The 20,876-nt window shown below is 41.1% G+C and overlaps 1 long non-coding RNA gene across 8 annotated transcripts in view; it reads left to right on the top strand.

The window, feature by feature from the left end:
* The first annotated feature begins 205 nt into the window (after positions 1–205).
* The window catches only part of LOC308590043, a 268,309-nt gene continuing 247,638 nt past the window's right edge, over positions 206–20,876 (top strand). Inside the window, exons 1-2 of one of the 8 annotated variants that reach the window (XR_014009621.1) lie at positions 4,566–4,784; positions 10,229–10,388. This is a non-coding gene — a long non-coding RNA (uncharacterized lncRNA). Of the gene's footprint in view, positions 322–3,322; positions 3,432–4,380; positions 4,514–4,565; positions 4,785–5,634; positions 5,739–10,228; positions 10,389–20,876 lie in introns of those variants that run through there. The other 7 variants (XR_014009622.1, XR_014009623.1, XR_014009618.1 and 4 more) reach the window with 7 other exon arrangements.

Below are 20,876 nucleotides of genomic sequence, written 5' to 3'. Positions count from 1 at the left end.
GCAGCAACAACTAGAGCCCACAAATGCCAAGAAAGACTGTGATTGGGCTGGACACTGAAAAGTGTTCTCTGAGGCCTCTCCTGTTTTTCCATCCTTTTTTACCTCAGGAATATTAGCAGCAGTGTGCTTCCTGTCAGTGCCTCACAGAGGCAGAGCAGGCACACACACACACAGGGGAAGGATAGTTCATCTAGGCCTTGCTTCTGAAGAAAGAAGATCCCAATTCCATCTATGTGCATGAGATGAGTTGAATAGCACCAGGCCTTCTCCCCCCCCCCCACCAGCCGGAACTTGCTGGAACTCAGTTCTAGCACCTCTCAGGTGAGCGCCATGTTATAAGAAAACAAGTGATTTCCAGCACCTCTTTTTCTAGAAAATAGAATAGCACTGAATAGCATTAATGAGGACTATTGTTTTTTGAGAAGAATAAGCAAGCAATAGAGCTGATCAGAGTTAATATTTCGGGGGGGGGGGCTCTGTGTACTAGTGAAGTATGGGGAAAGGTTCCAGAATTCTGGGATTAAGTGTAAGACTACATTTGGGCCTCAATAGTTCAACAGCCAGAATAGTTCCAACAACTAGCTACCTTCCTAAAAAGCTGGTATCTCTCTTCTTTGGTAGAATCAGAATCATAGAGTTGGAATAGACCACAAGGGCCATCGAGTCCAACCCCCTGCCAAGCAGGAAACACCATCAGAGCACTCCTGACATATGGTTGTCAAGCCTCTGCTTAAAGACCTCCAAAGTAGGAGACCACCACACTCCTTGGCAGCAAATTCCACTGTCAAATAGCTCTTACTGTCAGGAAGTTCTTCCTAATGTTTAGGTGGAATCTTCTTTCTTGTAGTTTGGATCCATTGCTCCGTGTCCGCTTCTCTGGAGCAGCAGAAAACAACCTTTCTCCCTCCTCTATGTGACATCCTTTTATATATTTGAACATGGCTATCATATCACCCCTTAACCTCCTCTTCTCCAGGCTAAACATGCCCAGCTCCCTTAGCCGTTCCTCATAAGGCATCGTTTCCAGGCCTTTGACCATTTTGGTTGCCCTCCTCTGGACACGTTCCAGTTTGTCAGTGTCCTTCTTGAACTGTGGTGCCCAGAACTGGACACAGTACTCCAGGTGAGGTCTGACCAGAGCAGAATACAGTGGCACTATTACTTCCCTTGATCTAGATGCTATACTCCTATTGATGCATCCCAGAATTGCATTGGCTTTTTTAGCTGCTGCATCACACTGTTGGCTCATGTCAAGTTTGTGGTCAACCAAGACTCCTAGATCCTTTTCACATGTACTGCTCTCAAGCCAGGTGTCACCCATCTTGTATTTGTGCCTCTCATTTTTTTTGCCCAAGTGCAATACTTTACATTTCTCCCTGTTAAAGTTCATCTTGTTTGTTTTGGCCCAGTTCTCTAATCTGTCAAGGTCGTTTTGAAGTGTGATCCTGTCCTCTGGGGTGTTAGCCACCCCTCCCAGTTTGGTGTCATCTGCAAATTTGATCAGGGTGCCCTTGAGTCCATCATCCAAGTCGTTGATAAAGATGTTGAATAAGACCGGGCCCAAGACAGAACCCTGTGGCACCCCACTAGTCACTCTTCTCCAGGATGAAGAGGAACCATTGATGAGCACCCTTTGGGTTCGGTCAGTCAGCTAGTTACAAATCCACTGAGTGGTAGCATAGTCAAGACCGCATTTTACCAGCTTCTTTACAAGAATATCATGGGGCACCTTGTCGAATGCCTTGCTGAAATCAAGGTAGGCTACATCCACTGTGTTCCCTTCATCTACCAGGCTTGTATTTCTGTCAAAAAATGAGATCAGGTTAGTCTGACATGACTTATTTTTCAGAAATCCATGCTGACTATTGGTGATCACAGCATTCCTTTCTAGGTGCTCACAGACTGTTTGCTTAATGATCTGCTCCAGAATCTTCCCTGGTATTGATGTCAGACTGACTGGGCGATAATTATTTGGGTCCTCTCTTTCCCCCTTTTTGAAAATAGGGACAACATTTGCCCTCCTCCAGTCTGCCGGGACTTCGCCTGTTCTCCAGGAATTCTCAAAGATGACTGCCAGTGGTTCTGAGATCACATCTGCCAGTTCTTTTAATACTCTTGGATGCAGTTCATCTGGCCCTGGAGACTTGAATACATCTAAACTAGCCAAGTATTCTTGTACTATCTCCTTAGTTATTCTGGGCTGTGTTTCCTCTGCTGAATCATTTGCTCCAAATTCTTCAGGTCGGCATTGTTTTCTTTATCGGAGAAGACTGAGGCAAAGAAGGCATTGAGGAGTTCAGCCCTTTCTGTGTCCCCTGTTTGCATTTCACCATCTTCTCCTCTGAGTGACCCCACTGTTTCTTTGTTCTTCCTTTTGCTACGGACATACCCGTAGCATCCAGAGACCCTCTAAAATTTCATTGCTGTGTTACATGAAGAGAAATGGCAGTAGCCTCTCCCCTTTTTCCCTTATGAGGTACAAGGTTGAAGGGCAAAAGGGCTAGTTCTCAAGATATAAGAACAAAATGAAGATGGAGGGAGCCACCTTCTCTCAGCAAGGTTATTCCCCGCTCTCCCACAAAACAAGCCAATTGCTGCCAAGAAGCTGAAGCTTAAAGAAACCCGCACCTAAGCTAAAACCTCAACATTTCTCTGAGGTTTCATCTGGCATTTGATGGTGAGACATTATGTGGCAGCAGTTGCAGAAAGGAAGACAAGACTGCAGCACCACTTTATTGCTATCAGCTGGTTCTAGTTCTCAGCTGGCAACAATTAAAACATTTTCCAGAAAGTTTACCCTAAACATACATACAAGCAGCACAAAGAATTATATATATATATTGTTTAATTTTACTCTTTTCTCTAAATTAGGCACAGCTAATTTCTTCCTATACTGTGATGTCCCCCAGAGACTAAAACATTATAGGGTTGATAATAAAATTGAATTAGCCCTTTGTGTGGCAGTATTGATTTGAGAGATGTTACTCTCCAATCTAAAAGAAAGCCCATGCTTCAAAAGCTGAGGAGACATTTTCAGAAGTCATATCCCAAGAAACAATTTACTCCCCAAAATGAGCAAATGCACTTAAGAAGTCTGGATAATCAAATTACGATGAGCCTCACCAGCTAAAGATGACCTGGTAGGAGACTGCTCTATATCCCTTTTTAATAGGAGGCTAAAACATGTAGCGAGAAGAAGAGCATTTACAGTCGGTCTTTAAATCCTGGGCTGATCAGTGTCTTGGGCTGGTCTCCCAACAAGTGAACTGGAACCCAGCTGAAGTTGGATTGCACCAGCAATATCTCCACCGTTTAAGCATTTCGAAAGAAGGAAGTGGAAGATAAGGGGGAAAGAGGTGAAATGGAAGAAGGATCGACATACAGTTATAAAAAAGGAAAAGTGGATCCCAAGTTGCAGGATGCAGCTAAAGGTAAGTCCTACATTTGAAAAGTTTGGTGACTGTCCTGGATGATTTTCAACTTTTATTGTTTTCCTTGCCATCAAAGGAAAACAAAAGTAAAATCTATTTTTTCTTCAAGGCATTTGAAAATTAAGCCTGAACTGGGTTATCACTTCAAGGTTATAGGCTGAAGCCTTTATACATACATCATTTTATTTGTATAAAATTAAAATAAAAAATAAAGCACACAACCAAACTGAACAATTTCCACATAAATGATAATAAACATACAAAATAAGCATACAAAAATACCAAAAACAGCAACAAGCCACTCACCCCCCCCCCAACAACAACACCCCCCAGCAATACCCCAGGTCAAGTGTCTCTTTAGCAGCCTCAACTTTTATAGTCAGGGCCCAGCCATCCTAGGCCAGGTGGACAAAGGCCTGCAAGGCAGGGAGCAGATCTTCCAGAACTCACAGCCAAGATGGTTTCTCTTTTATAAGTGGTTTTTAAACCATTCCAAGTGTTTTAGAACAGCCGGTTTTAAAATAAAACCACCAAGAGGACAGTTATTTAAATTACTGTAAAATATAATAAAGCATAAAAACATTCTTGCTCTTCCTCAGCTTTGACAATTTTTGGGATCTGTTTAGATCCTGCTTTACAAGAAGGAGAGTCAGTCATTTAATACCTGGGGGTTGTGCTGTGTTGAGGACAATCCACCCCCACTGGATGCTTTAGCTGAGATTCCTGCATTGTGGGGGGTTGGACTAGATGACTCTTGGGGTCCATTTGAAATCTACAATTCTATGAGTTCATAAATAATTTAACCCATGTGACATCATGGACATTTGAATGAACTTTAATCAAACCATGTTAACTGTGGATAGACTATCCTCATACATTCATTGGGATCTCATCTCATTTATCTTAATGGTTGCTAACTACCAAGTATGTCAGCTTCTGAATTTGGAACTGCTAAGATTGGGGAGTGACTGTGTCTATTTACCTCACTGTGATGGGGGAGAAAGCCTCAAAAAAAATTGGACTGTGGAACAAGAGTGACATCCAGTGGCCACTAAGACAATTTCAAAAATTAGGATTTATCTGTAAGGAAAACACTGGGGCCTAATTTGATTAGTAGAATGTCTGTCATCTGGTGGGCAGGGATTTTATGTTGTGCTCTGGAATTGGCCCCACTCTTCAGGTGTTCAGTTAAGTTCAATTAGAGAGACCAACTGTCATTCTTGTCTCATGTTGTTGTAGTTTCTCTCAGACACTATATTATTGTGTTACAATTTTCTTTGACATAACGGGAGACGCTTACTTTGCTGAAGGAAAAGAAACTCTGCTGAAGAACGTTGGAATATCTTAAACTGGGTGAGGAGGATTGATTTTATTAATATTACCCTCACCCTCCACAACAATAGGGTTACAGGCCTAGTCTGACAAGAAAGAGAAAAATAATGGCAGCAAATATAAAAGCTGTGAAAGCCCTAGAGCTTGCTGTGCAAAATTTAGAATGGAAATTTAGAATGGAAAATGAGCTCATGAAACAGACTTGTATGAAACAATGGAAAAATGCACCAAAAGAAGAGGCAGAGAAAGTAAAGTGGAAAAAGCTAAGACAACTTCAAAAACTAGGATTTCTCCACAGTTGTTGTTGTTGTTGTTAATAATAATAATACCCCACCCATCTGGCTGGGTTTCCCCAGACACTCAGCTTACAACATATATAAAAAAGTAAAATATCAAACATTTAAAACTTCCTGATACAGGGCTGCCTTCAGATGTCTTTGTATCTGTGCAATACGATGGGGGTGGAGACGCTCCTTCAGGTATACTGGACCGAGGCCGTTTAGGGCTTTGTGTCCATGCAATACAATGGGGGTGGAGACGCTCCTTCAGGTATACTGGGCCGAGGCCGTTTAGGGCTTTAAAGGTCAGCACCAACACTTTGAATTGTGCTTGGAAATGTACTGGGAGCCAGTGAAAATCCTTTAGGATCGGTGTTATATAGTCCCGGCAGTCGCTCCTAGTCACCAGCCTACTCTCCACAGTACATATAAAGGTGATATATTTCTATTCTTGTGAAATCTAGATCAATGTTCCTCTAGGCCACATTTTGCTGCTAACTAGGCTGGGTGCATTGGGAGCACTTGGTATGTTACAATGAAGAGAGGCTGTGCAAGATGCCAAAGGGACCATTTCATCCTCATCCACAGCTACCCTATGTGTGGGCCAGGCTACACAGGAGTGACTGGCCAGTAAGCTGTATGACCATCCAATAAGCTTAATTGTGTTCGCTGCCCCCCTGTAACTTATGAAGCACAAGTAGAAAGGCATTTCCTTCTTTTGACTTTGCTTACAGGGTGAAATGAGCAGTTTGCAAAGTGCTGCACCTGTGAGATCCATCTACCCACCATCAACTATCATAAACTTAATTCTATCCCCCCCCCCCAAAAAAAGGAGAAGGGGCTTAATTGTAAAACAGCAGAAAAGAATACACAACCAACACCTGACCCACTTTTCCTATGGGCCATTGACATCTGAACTTCAGCAGAAATATGTTCACTCTGACTCCCACAGTATCTCATGCCCATCATTTATAAAGCGATGCCTGTTCAGTAAAAGAGCGGGGGAAATCAATGGTGTGATATATACAGGAGAAGGCAAAAAGCTTTAGAAGACTGTCAATATGTTTTAAGCATTACCACATGGCAGTGGTTTGCAGTGTATTAGTTTGAGGTGCTGTCTCAGACTGCTAAGGCTTAATAGAATATTGTTCCATGTCCTTCGATGTGTGTGCATGTGGTTTTCCCCAAAGAGCTCTCTCAGACATCAGGTTTGTTTGTTCATTTATTCTTTATCATTACTGTGCTTAAAGCTCTAATTGCAACCATAAATTTAAATTTTTATTATAAGATAGGTTAAATGCTTAGTCAGTATGTTGATAAAATTCTATAATACATATTGTATGTATAGCTGAAAATAGTAATATTAGTTAAATTAGTTTTGGAGGGTCTTTTTATATGAAATAAATTGTGTCAAAATTCAGCTGTTTTTATTCAGCTACCAATTATGTCATTTGTTCAAAATGTTCTGGGTGTGTTTGTTTTCATAATTATTTACATTGGCTGCAACCAATGCCCAGTCTGCATATGGACAAATCCCCAAATCAAATTTAAGTGATGTGCATATTTGTGTAAAAAACAAGTTATAATTGTGAATACTGTTGGCAAGAGTATATAAAGGATCAGATGCAGAGTTACAGAAGTGAGGAGTCAAAGCATGGGTTGACCTACAGGGTTTCTTATGCCAGTTTGTAAAAAATATATATTATGATATCTAGTACAACAATCCTAAATCATCAAAAAATCAGGCTTCAGGGTGTAAATTATTTAAGGCTATTAATTATGAAGTTGCTATTAAATGTTCACATACTTGTTATTGGCTCCTTAAACATTTCTAAGTAAGTTAGGAGTTGCCCCTCTTCTGTGTCACCCCCATACAGCTGGGGGAGGTATTTAAATAACCTAAACATGTGGGAGGGGTCAATTTATGTGGTCTTTCCGGCTTGATCATTTTACTTACTTATGAATATTTTAATGTGTAAACTGATCCAGTTTACTTAGAAAACAAAACTTAGACTTTCTCACTACAGTTTTATTTTCCTGTATCTTGGAATGAGAACCACCTCAGGATGCCAGTTCCTGCAGGAGTAGACAAAGTCGTCATAATTGTTAAACTTATAGACCGCTTCACAGCACAAAGCCATCAGAGCAGTGCCTCACGCCTACTTCATGAGAGGTGTCAAAGACATGGCTAGCTCCAGAATTGAGGACCCCCTCCCCCCAAATGCCATCTGTCACATCCACCAGTGCCTGCATCCCAATTTGCCTGTGCTGGACAGCAGCAGTCCTGTAATCTTCAATGGCTGGCCCTAAAACAGGTATCATTTCAGAGTTGGAAGGGACCCTTAGGACCATCTAATGCAGGAATATGCAGTTGTCTCATATGGGGATTGAACCTGCGACCTTGGTATTATCAGCATCATGCTCTAACCAGGTGAGCTATCCAGTGGTGTTTAACATCACTATTGGTCATTTCACTGCTCAAGGTAGAAACTGGGGCTAGGTCAGGAGGCAGGCAGATAGGTGGACACAATATGACACAGGTATCAGTACCCATGAGCCCACAACACTTACTCAAGGGTGCTGGGTGCTGCCTGGCCACAAAGATAGCAAGTTGAGATTCATGGCTCCCCCCACCTCCAAGAAGAGGTGGAGGGAGGGAGTCTTATTGCAGTGGTGCTCAAATTAAGTTCACTATTCCTTTAAAAGGGATGCGGGTAGCGTTGTGGGTTAAACCACACAGCCTAGGGCTTGCCGCTCAGAAGGTTGGCGGTTCAAATCCCCACAATGGGGTGAGCTCCCGTTGCTCGGTCCCTGCTCCTGCCAACCTAGCAGTTCGAAAGCACGTCAAAGTGCAAATAAATAATTAGGTACCGCTCCGGCGGGAACGTAAACGGCATTTCTGTGCACTGCTCTGGTTCGCCAGAAGCTGCTTAGTCATGCTGGCCACATGACCTGGAAGCTGTACGCCGGCTTCCTCAGCCAATAAAGCGAGATGAGTGCCGCAACCCCAGAGTGGGTCACAACGGAACCTAATGGTCAGGGGTTCCTTTTACTTTTACCTTACTCCTTTAAAATCCTTTTAAAGTCTTTTAAAAAAACAATTCCCCTTGTATATTATTGCAATCAGCACTGTAAAGTATCTTTCCCATATTTCCCATGTACTGTAATAGGAAGATATTTGTTGCCAGAAAAATGTAGGAAGTTATTTCAGTTCTGTTTTCTTTTAATATAAATTGGCTTTTAGCATGAAAATTACAGAATCATGTCACTGCATCTGGTGCAGTGTGTGGTATGCAATCATGTTAACAAATTCCTAGAGTCTTTATTCTTAGAGTGTAAAAAACTTAGGTAAATTTTGCCCATTGCTCAAAGATTTTCTAATTTCACTGGTATGTTTGGAGCTTTTGAAACTCCAAAGCACTGTAAGAGCTAGGTAAGCATTAAACAGATAAGCACTAATCTAGCTTCTACAACTTAAAAGAAGGAAATGATTTACTGCAACATACTTTAATTCAAAAATATCTTTATTACATGACTCTACCCACAGTTTAATGGATATGCCCATTTTAATAACTGTTTGCAGTCTCACTGCCAATGTTTTATTGCTCTGTAATACATTTAAATATTGATTTTCTTTAGAAATGAGCACTTATGAAAGTGGAGGTGAAGTTTCATATGTCTTGTTAAATATTGACATTTTAAAGTCTCCACAAATTTGCCTTTAAGAGTGTGTGGGATTTTATCAAGTTTGATATGGAAACATTTTGCTGCATATGCAGTCTTTTATTTGTCAGTTTATAATTTGGTGATTTTTATTATTTTGAGAAATGTTGCATTCATTGCAGCCTGAAACATGGATATAGAACCAAGCCGTTTTCTACCAACCTGTGCACTTGCACTCTAGGGAAAGAGTGGGAGACCTTTGTAACCACGAAAGCCTCATTTCCGAGGGCTGCACACAGTTGGTGGATGGGACTACTCTTGAATGGACTTATTTCATTATTCCGCATTTGAATTCTTCCCTATGTAAAGGGCCTTTTATGCTAAATAAGCTTCTTTTCATCCTTTGATGAAAGGGATTGTGACCCTGTAAAGAACAGATATCCCTTCACACCAAGTAATACCTTTTTGCCAACAGTTTGCCATGTCAGGATTTAGCTTCAATGTATTCTTCATACTGCGCCCCTAACTGTGTGTAGATACTTGTTAGAATTCCTGCTCCGTGATTGCAGTCATGGGATTGTTGTCTATCACATGACGGTATATGTTTTGACTCCACAAAGTGGGAAGTGACGGAGACAGAATGTTTGTGTTACTGTGTTCCGTGAAGTGGGACTGTTGTCCTTTGTCCTTTTTCTCTTTGCTGTCTGATGCTAGAGAGAGAGGGAGCCATGTTGCAGTGCTCCTTGTGTGTTTATATGTAAATAAAGTAGATTATCATCTTTGTGTACTAGGACATTATCTGAGGGAACATGGTGCAGTATCTTTGCTGAAGCTAAGAAGTGCTGGGTCTTGTCAATGGCTGGATGGGAAATCTCCTGATGCCTTCTTGATTTCTATGATAGGTGAAAGATGGAATAAATAAATGAAAATAATAAATACATGGTCATGCAGTCTTCTTCCGGGGAAAAGACTGAATTCTTGTTATATTCTACAAGTTGATTCCTGTGTGGCTGAGTAGTATCCATACCACCTGAATCCAGTCACAAAGTAATGTCCTTCACTACCAACCGTCCTGTAAAAATCAGACGATCAGTTGTATCAAAGGCTACTGAGAGATTCAGAAGAATTACGGTATCAGGGTCATGCTACTATTCCACATCTTCCAGACACAGGTTGCTGACCAGGGCCACTTAAGTAGGGTCTGACCCAAGACCGAGTCTGAATGCTTGATTGGTTTTGTTGCTTCCATGGATCTTTTCCTAGTGACTTAAAAGGCTACTGTCTGATACCGCATGCATGGGACCTGAGTAAAATGCTGAACCTTTCAGTTTCAATGAGCTTTAACTTCATTATTGGAGTCTGGAGTAATTAGTTGAAAACTGGAATTCAATTTAATCTAAAGGATGGCTATTATAATGCTTTACCTCACCTATAGCTTTCCAAGGCTTTTAGCCTCTTGACAAGCAATCTGTCAAGGAGGAATGTTGAGTGCATTCATTTTTGACTTCCATTCTTCTCTTGCAGCAGCTCAAGTGACTCCAGTCGAACTCTGGCATTTATCACAGACAAAATTAGGTCAGCAGAGAACATAGAGGTACTGAACTGAAAGGGGAATAAATTTGCCCTAAAAAGGGAAATGGGAAGAGGCTCTCACATTGTTGTTTAAATCAGCTGCTGCTCACAGGTAAGAGTTCTCTGAGGGAATTTTCAAGTGGAATTGTAATATGTGCTCTTTAAGTGTAGTTTAAAAGGTTTTATAAAGAGAATTCAGCCGGCTATGCAACAAACTTTCTAATCTGAGGTACCTTAAAATATAGCCCGGTCACTGCGTGTACCGTATCTTGTGAATATGTGTAATTGTTGAGATAATTTAAATTATCTCTTCAGTGAAGTATTGCACTTTCTTTTTGTTTAAGTGGCAATAAGCAACTGGGGATGGTGACAATATACTATTAAATAAGAGAGCATAAGGTTTGTTTTTCAAATTATATGTATATCTGTCCTTTATTAAGCATTTAACTATTCTTGTCTGGTGCTTGTTGCCTATTTTCCAATTTCTGTTTGAGCAGATAATACTGTTGCTTATGCTTTGTATGGAACATATTGCCTAACAAATTGGAGAAGTGGAAAGGTGGGATAGTTTCAGTTTCTGTCCAGGAGCTGGTCAGTTTATTATCTGAATTACACTGAATAAATTCTTAAGTAGTTTGAAACCAAACTACTTTTCATTTGTAACCTCATTGTGAACACCATTTAAATGTGTAGATGTTTTGCAGAAGTTGTACTTAGTTGATAGTGCCCATTTTTATAATGGAATCTGGTGCCTTTCCTACAACTCTGTCCTCAAAAGTTGACTTTCATATAAACATGAGTGCAACATATGCATTAGTAGCTTTGGTATAAACTGTATAGAGAAGGAAGTAAATATGAGACACAAATATGGGTACAACTTTTAATGGTTGTGTGTAAAACATAGATCTTCAAAGAGCGTCTACTTCACTGAGTAAATATTTCAATGTTGTTTTGCTTTAATCTCACCATTGGCAGTTTTAAAGTTATTTATGTTGTGGGACAGGATGTGATCTGAATTGTTGGTGACACCTTTGAAGGAAAATAGGAGGCCAATCTTTAGGCATATGCATGTGTTTATGTTCAATATATTAGGGGGAAATGTAGGCCCTTCTCCTTGATCCCTAGTTTCTATGTGCTAAGAGAGTTCATGTGTGTATCTGTAAGTATACACACCTATAAATACACATGTACATACATACACTTAGGGATGGGTGAATCAGTGTGTTTCTAGTGTCAGTTTCAGATGTGTTCAAATCAGGTGTGGTTTATGTCAGCTTCTGCAGTTTTGGTACAAAATGATACAAATGTCTCCCCTAAAAATAAAAATTAAATTAAAAAAATGTGCCACGCAATTCAAGAAGTGTAAGTGTGACTTAACTGGATATCACTCTAAGTCAGTTTGCTAAAAATGTGAACCACACAAAATTCTACTCCATCCCTAACAGAGAGCCTGAGTGTATTGAATCAAGTGGCCCCATATGCAGTTTAATAGGCCAGGAACACCACCCCTTTGTTTTTTGTGTGAAATTGGCATGTGGGGAGCTTTACTGAAGCTCCAAGCTTTCTTGGATCTTCGCAGAATAATTTGGAGTGCTGTGCTGCAGCAGAATGGGAATTTTGGTAGAGCAAAATAAGTCCATCCAGTCTTGTAGGAAGGTGTATTCCTTAAACTGGATGGACTATCCTGGAAATGTAATTTTAAAATTTGGGCATTTTAAAAATACACCTGAACTAATGAAACAGGCCCTTCAAAATGTTAGAAGGGCTCATCATAATGTGAGTGACGGTTCAGTGGAATAGCTGCTTCTGTGCTCCAGAACTGAGCTAACTGCTAATATACATCTTATTTTATAATGTTACTATTAGGAGGACAAATGTTAGTGGTACAAGGTTTGCAAGCGGCAGTCATCTCAGGCAGGAATAAGTGAGATTTATTCTTCTGAAATGAGAAATAGTTTTAAAATGATCTTTCAGTGCTATGTAAAGTTCAAAGGCTTCCATTTGAGAAATTCAGCATGCTCTCAGCTTCTTAGGAAGACAGTGAACAGTAATGAGAAGAATTCCTGGTTAACTCTAGCCAAACCTTTAACTCGAAGAGAGGAGGAACTGTAGCCTCATGGTAGACCACAAGCTTTGAATGCCGAAGATCCTGGGTTCAATTTCTAGCGTTTCCTGTTAAAACGATCAGGTAGCGGCTGATATGAAGACCTCTATTTGATATTTCAGGGAGCTACTACCTGTCAGAATAGTTAGACAATATCTGGCTTGATAATTGCTGCTTTACTCTTCCTTCCTTTCCTCTCTGCAATAACCTCCCAGACACCTTTTGCAACCTCATGCAGCATGCACAAACCTGAGGATCTTGTCTCCATGAAAAGCATCTGCAGGTGACAAGAGGAAAAATAGGTGGGGAAAGGGTTAATCACACATCTCTACCTGCACATGGATTCCCTTGATTTTTTCTAGTCAAACCTGAGATGTGAGGCAAAATGTGCAGGCACTATTCAGCTCATTTGTTTTGCTACAGACTAGCCTGTTCCCGACTTTCAGTGTTTTTTTTCACTCAATGTATGAAGTCATAGCAATGACTGACACTTAGGAAAGCAGATCTAGTCCATCAGAGACAGAGCAGGCCAAAGTGAAACATCCATTGCCTATAAAATGTATTGGTTCATTTTTAAGGCTTTTATACTGATCTTCTGTGGTAGACAAGTGATTGCTGCTTCAGAGAAAACAATTCATGTATCCAGGGTTTTATTGTAGCTGTGATTGGCCAAAAGGTACCCTAAAATGAAAATTAGCAGCAAAAATGGGAGTTTGTGATCTTTTTTAACTGGAGTCTTGTTTCATAGCACAAAAAGAGAGTGATTCCTCTGCCCTGAGTTTGTAAAAGTTCCCCTGCTATTGCCAATACTAATAAATTCCACCATCAGGCATACCTAGGAGATATTGTGAGTTTGGTTCCAGACCACCGACAATGAAACAAATATCACAATAAAGCGAGTCACACAATCTTTTTGGTTTTCCAGTGCATATAAAAGTTATGTATACACCATACTGTAGCCTATAAAGATAGTGCCCCTGGCTGCAGAGGCAGGAAGGGAAAAACCAAGTTGCAGCTCTAGTTAGCTCCACTCCCCCCCCCTCTCTCTGTGTGTGGCTTCCTTCCCCTGGAAGTGGCTGGGTTGCCTGCAGCTGTACTCATGTCCTCATAAGGAGCAATATCTGTGAAGCACAATAAACTGAAGCACAAAAAAATGAGTATGCCTCTATTATATCTGCATCACAGGGAGGAGGGCTGTGCATGGGTCACACCAGCCCTCCAAAGTAACCCAGTATTGTCATACCCATTTTACTACAGGGAGCAGGGAGCTAGAGTGTGGCAGGTTGTCCAGTGCTGTTTATCCTGGGTCCCCCCCCACCCTGGGTTTTGGATCGGGAGATGCAGTGTATGGATGTAAAGCTGATTGTAGTAGTACTACATGATGGAGGAAGCCACGGAAAGAACTGAAGGGCATAATTAGGACAGCAGGTCTATCTGTGGTTGAAGAACCAGACTATCCATTGAAAAATAAGGGAGGTGGGAAACTTATAATACTAGCTATTCTGAGGCCTGATCTACCCAGGCCTCATTGTCAATCTGTCACAAATACCAGATCAGCACCAAATGGTACAGCAGTTCTCTGTTGTTGTTGTTTAGTCATTTAGTCGTGTCTGACTCTTCATGACCCCATGGACCAGAGCATGCTTCGAGAACACTGTCCAACCATCTCGTCTTCTGTCGTCACCTTCTCTTTGTGCCCTCAATCTTTCCCAACATCAGGGTCTTTTCCAGGGAGTCTTCTCTTCTCATGAGGTGGCCAAAGAACTGGAGCCTCAGCTTCACGATCTGTCCTTCCAGTGAGCACTCAGGGCTGATTTCCTTAAGAATGGATAGGTTTGATCTTCTTGCAGTCCATGGGACTCTCAAGAGTTTCCTCCAGCACCATAATTCAAAAGCATCAATTCTTCGGCGATCAGCCTTCTTTATGGTCCATCTCTCATGCTAGTTACGTATATTTGTTGACATAATTCAAATATTTATTTGGCTCTCTGTCTCCCAGGAAAAATTCCTGTGGGTCCCATGCCTGTGCTAATTGTCCCTTCATCCATCTTTCAGTGGAGGAGCAGAAGCTTTCAAAATTTGCATATGCTGCTAAAAGTGTAGATTGTCCTAAAAGTTTATGTTAAATTTATGAGAAGTGAATAGTTTAAAATTCGGTGAGATTTAGCTCTATGTATACAGTTTCTTATATATTTGAGGAATGTGCACAGACTGGTGGTACAACATGATGTCAACAGCTCCATCCCAACATGTGCTCAGTTGTCCATCAGAGAACTCTTTACAAATGTTCTGAAGAAAACACACAGGCAGAGAGTGGAGCCTGCCACCTCTATGTCATCCCCATTACCTTCCCCCCCCTTTTTTGGGGGGGGGATATGCCCAATGCATTTTGGCATGCTTGCCTTTATCAAGGGCTTATATTAAAAAATACATTAATGCAACACTTGATCAAGAAACCTCTGCTACAAAAGAACTCATTTAATGTGTGCATAATATGTGTATAGGGCTTTTGCACTCACCTTTCTACCTTTCACTCTGTGTTAGATTTAGGCATTGATAATTACTGATATTAACATTAGCTCTGGAATTTTAGCAGGTGTGGATTATATTGAGTTTTAGATTATATTATGTTTTATATATTCTGTAAGCCACCCAGAGTGGACAGGGAAATCCAGCCAGATGGGTGGGGTATAGAAAATGAAATTATTATTATTATTATTTTACTACTACTACTACTACTACTACTACTACTACTACTACAACTACTACTACTCTTCTACAGTGTGAATTGTATTATTATAAATTATTTTTTGTTTCAATTGTGTCAACTGTTTAGGGAGGCTTTTTGATCCATCCTAGCTGGCTGTAACTATGATTTATGTAATATGAGTTTTCCTATGGTTTATGGCTCACAGTTTGTCCATGAGAGTTAAACCAGGATCCCAGGTTTGGATGGCATGGTAAGCAACACACAGAACTGGAGGGAGAGCAAAATTGTTGTTATCTCCTTTCCTGGAGCTTGCACAGTTGTGCTAACTCATATTTTGGCTTGGTGTGGTGTGCAAAGCAAGCAACTGAAAACAGAATAATAAATAGCATGTCTTTAAGAAAAACATTCATTTTTCTGCCCCAAAGTCATTAAACATGACAGTTATCATGGTTCTGTTCATCAAAGTAATTCTAAAGGCCTCTTCACATATATGCTTTCCTTTGTAAGAGTAGACAGTGGGGTAGGGAGGAAAAGTCTCATATGCACCCTCATGTGTGAAAATTCTGCACATGTGTTGATTGTGTGTACTCTGAGCTGGAGGAGGTCCCAAACCAGTTTATGTGGGGTAAAGCTGATCTGTGCAATAATCACTAATGATGATGTACAAATGTGGGGGTATTTTCCTTTATTTTACCTTTGCAGGAAAAGTATCATCATGAGTTAAGTGGTCCTAACTTGTGCAGTGTTTATCAGTGACAAGCCATTATTGTTCATCAGCTTGCTGTCTTTTATTATTTTGTGCCTCCCCCTCAAGAATAATTGAACAATGTCAGTCTGTGGCCTCTTCTTGAACTCTCTAAAATGGTGGCACTTCTTTGAACTCCCTGCTTTCAGTTGCTCTGACCTTGTTGCTCGTTTATAACTCATGTGCCATTTATCACTACCAGACTTACAAATATTGTTGGGTGGGGGGAAGAGACCTGAGTGCAATCATTCATACTATAGCCTCTTTGTATTTGAGCTTCATGGCTTCCATATCATGTAACCGATAGGGAGAGATTAGTTAGAAAGCTGTAATTCTTCTGAGGGATTGTGATGATACTGTACCATAAACTGTGAAATGATGCTCAAGAGGTTTGAGATCATCAAAGCCATGAGATTATATTACAGCGTCGACAATCCGTCTCTGTCAATATCCATTTTATAATAGTTTTCCTGCAACCTAGGTGTGAAATATTGGTCATTCTATAGGCTATGAAACTCCCAGTTGTATCAAACCTTTCATTGCTATGCTTGTCACCTAGGCTATGACGGAAACCAGGTGTGACATAAATGTGGATGGATGTGTGCTCAGTAATGTTGTATGGAAATCTTCTGTTCTTTCAACACATCCAAGCACATTGTCATAGGCTGCTTGTGGAATGGCACTATTTAAAACATGAACTCTAGCTCAGGCATACCTGACAATAAGCCAGTCTAATAAGGGAACATACAGCATTTCCTAAAGTTTTAATATCTGAGGCACAAGGTGGTGTTTTTCTTTCTAGATTTTCAGGAGGCACACTTCACTTAGGTTCAAAAAAAATTGTATCAATATAGTCAGTCATCACTCAGAACAATGGACAGATGCCTTCCTTGCAAACAGTGTAAAAATATTGCCTCCCGTGATCCACCCACTTTTTCACCTTCTCAGCTCAACATCATGTGTGGTGTTATGCTTTCCAGGCAATGGCGGTGCTTCTTGGATTCCCCTGTAGTTCTCAACTGTATTGTGGGCCACATCACGAAATCCAAGTGCATTCTTATTTAATCATTCAAATGATCTCATCATCCATATATTGGCAGAGATGCAAGGAGAACAGAAAAGGTTACTTTTGGAACTTCTTCGTGCTCAATATGACTTCACTCCGGGTTTATCCACACTTACGGTTTCCCCGCTTTTTCCATTCACAGGTCTGCACTTTAAATGTAAAGGTAAAAGGACCCCTGACTATTAGGTCCAGTCGTGACTGACTCTGGGGTTGCGGCGCTCATCTCACTTTATTGGCCGAGGGAGCCGGTGTACAGCTTCCGGCTCATGTGGCCAGCATGACTAAGCCGCTTCTGGCGAACCAGAGCAGCGCACAGAAATGCCGTTTACCTTCCTGCTGGAGTGGTACCTATTTATCTACTTTCACTTTGACGTGCTTTCGAACTGCTAGGTTGGCAGCAGCAGGGACCGAGCAACGGGAGCTCACCCCGTTGTGGGGATTCGAACCGCTGACCTTCTGATCAGCAAGTCCTAGGCTCTGTGGTTTAACCCACAGCGCCTCCCGCGTCCCTATCTGCACTTTAAAGCTCTGTGCAATTCGGGTTTTCCAGAGATTGTTGTTTGCTCCAATTCAGCTTTAAAGTGTGGGTTATCATGGGAAAAGCTCGAAAGTAGAAAAAAAAACACACAAAGGGGGAGCCAGTCCTGTGGTATTTGGAAGTGGGGCGTCCCACTCATTCTGTAAGGTGATTTTCAGATATTCCTTGTAACTCCTACAGTGTCGAGAGAAATAGCATCCGTGATCTTTTCTCCTGTGCCACTTGTAAGAGCACCTGCTTAGAATGACTTGTGAAGGAGAGCTTCTAAGAAGCTTCTTCCAACCACACATGGCTTTTACTTCTCTTCAGCCCTGCTGTTGAAGCTGCCTATAACTTCATTCCCTATCACTCTTTCTAAGGAAAGGTAGCAGAAGGAATATACACACAAGCAAAAGAAGAGGCTGGGGCTTGGTGGCATAGCCCATCACTCTCTGCATGTAGAAGGCCCCAGGTTCAAACCTTGGCATCTCCAGGTAAGATTGTCTTGAAAACCTGGAGAGTCATTACCAGTCAGCATAGGCAATACTGCTGACCAAGCTAGGTGGATGAATGGTCCAACCTAGTGTAACACAGCTTTCTATGTTCTTAAGACTGGGGGCAGTAAATTATCAGTCTTGAAATAAGAAGTTGCATCTCTGGTCATTTGGTTAGATCACTGCTGATTTTTTGTTAGTCAAGAGCAAAGAGCAGAAGTGGCATATTCTGAAGTTGTCATTTCTGTTTGTTTTGCTACAAAGCTTATTTTTCTTCCTATACAGCATACGGTAGGCAAACTAAGGCTCAGGGGCAGGATCTGGCCCAATCGCCTTCTCAAGCCGGCCCGCAGACGGTCCGGGAATCAGCGTGTTTTTACATGAGTAGAATGTGTCCTTTTATTTAAAATGTATCTCTGGGTTATTTGTGGGGCCTGCTTGGTGTTTTTACATGAGTAGAATGTGTGCTTTTATTTAAAATGCTTCTCTGGGTTATTTGTGGGGAATAGGAATTCGTTCACTTTCCCCCTTCAAAATATAGTCTGGCCCCCCAAAAGGTCTGAGGGACAGTGGACCGGCCCCCTGCTGAAAAAAATTTGCTGACCCCTGCTATACAGTATAGATTATCGCTTTTTCAATAATTTAATTCCTTCTCATCAGTTCCTAACATCTGGGGCCCTTTTGAGGAAATGAACATGATATTTAATTACAGCTGATATGGCACAGAGTTGTCATGCTGTTTACAGACAGAGCAAGAGGTGGGGGAGAGTGCCTGAAATGAAATGTCTCCAGTGACAGCATTGTCTCATGCAGCCCAATGCCTTTAATTTAGCATCACACATTGCTAGGTTGGAGAAAGTAGACAGTAGCATTCAGTTGTATTGCTGGCACTTCAAATTCAGCAGCAGAAACTTCCACTGTGCACAGAGCTAAGACCCAAAGTCAGAGCAAGTTTAAATAATGAAAGGCAAGGGCATACAACACAATAATGAGGAGGTCTTGAGCTCCATGACCAGTGAAGTAGTGTAAATGTTTCTGCAGCATGGCTTGGTTAAAAGTAGAGCCCAGTAAGCAGGGGTTTCCTACCCCATTTCTATTTGATTGGCAGTCTGCATAAAGCTACACTCACCTACATAAAATTCGCCTAATGCTGCAATCATGTATGTAAAATCCAAGTAGATTGTGGTCTTTTTGTACACATAAAGATGATCTATAAACATACACACTTACGCTTTATTTGACCTGTAAGAATTTTAACATAGTTTTAAAACCAAGTCTTATAGTACTGTTTAAGGTCTACCATTTTTCAGCTTGTCATTTTGGATACTAATTTTTAAGACTGCTCCTCGATATCAATAAATTCACTGCTTTTTGCAGATTCTTTACTTTTTTGCAAGTCCACATACTGGCCAGCAGAGGGCAGAGCAGTATCGGAGCATGAACAAAATTATGGCAAGTAGATGGGAAAACCTTCAACGTTTTCCATTAGAGCTGCATGCAAAACATCTGAGCCTTTTCTTAAAAACACAGCCAAACCATTGTATAATTCTTGTCCCTGTCAGGTTTTATCAGCTGCTTTGTAAAGTCCAATGACAGAGCTGTCAGGTTTCTTACTTGAGAATTTGTGTGATGTCTGCAAATAAGGGGAAAGGGTGACCCTGAAGAAAATAGCAGTGTCCTGGATTGGTATGTCTCTTGTATAGTTCAATATGTCACAGCTGCATACTTGCATCTCTACATTTCATGGGGCTCACAAAGCTATTTGGTTTTTGAACACTTACATTTTCACTTGCAGAGGAATTACGGATGTTACAGAGGTGAGAGGAATGTTGGAGAGCTATGGATGTGGTGTATATATCGGTGGCCCCTTGCACTTGAAAAGGCAGGCACCGTAAAGCTAAACACCTTTCAGAGCCATTGATTTCAGTATTAAGAGTTCCTTAAATGCCTCTCTCCTGCTTTTTAAAAATGTAATTTATAGCCCAGTCCATGTTATTTGCCATTGACCTAGCCTTGGCCATGCTATTCCAAACTCTAATTCTGCTGTACTTTCTGGTTTTTGTACATTAATTTGTATATTGCATATGAAAGGCAGTGCAGAAATATTTGAATCAATACATGTTTTCTCAGAATTGGGCCCTACTGAGTTCAGCAGGGTCTATTTCTTAGCAAGAGTGGTTAGGATTTCAGCTTAAACTCTGGGCTACTCTGTTAATGGAACTGAAAATACAATCACATGACACCTCTGCTGTTGGTTATAAGGACAGTCATTACCAGGGTTTCACAGGTGGCACCTGGAACAAAATGTATGGAATGCCCCTGTTCTAGATCCAGGTCATGCCCTTGTTCAGGAAATTCCATATCATGCCTCCCCTCCCCCTGTGATATTTTGTCCTCTTCCCCCCCCCCAACAAAAAACCCAACAATAACAAAACTTCTCAGCATTCTCTGCCCATTGAGCATGCTCAGTCTCAATTTGGTGTCTTTCAAAAAATAATTCCCATAGGCTTTTGTTAATGTACTTCTGCAAACCTTGGTGTTCCTCCAAGCCTCCTGATGGTCCTTCCTAGTGGGTGGGTGGTGCTGGTTTGGCAACAGAAGAATTCATGCTAAGAAAATGAGTTCACTCTTGGTTTGTGGCAGGGGTGGGAAACTGGTGGTCCTCCAGATGTTGTCAGACTCCAGGCCCCTCAGTTTGGATTTATAGCACTGTACACAGAATGAAAGGGGCAAAAGGGTTAAATGTATGGGAGCACTGCTGCAAAGAACAATGGAAACACTATATTGATTCATAATCTAATCTGCCTCCAAATGCCTGAAGTTTATATTACAGTAATTTTTATGTTAAAGGGTTAAGTGCAAGGGACAACTAGAGGAGATATCAAGAAATTTGTGACTGGGTCTCTTTTGTATGTCATTTTTTAATATTTAAAACCACATGGTATGGAGGGGGTTGGATCAGGA

Source organism: Podarcis bocagei (assembly GCF_964188305.1).
Source record: "Podarcis bocagei genome assembly, chromosome: 6".
NCBI lineage: Eukaryota > Metazoa > Chordata > Lepidosauria > Squamata > Lacertidae > Podarcis > Podarcis bocagei.
The sequence above is the reverse complement of the archived record's forward strand: the minus strand, read 5'-3'. Positions and strand labels throughout refer to the sequence as shown.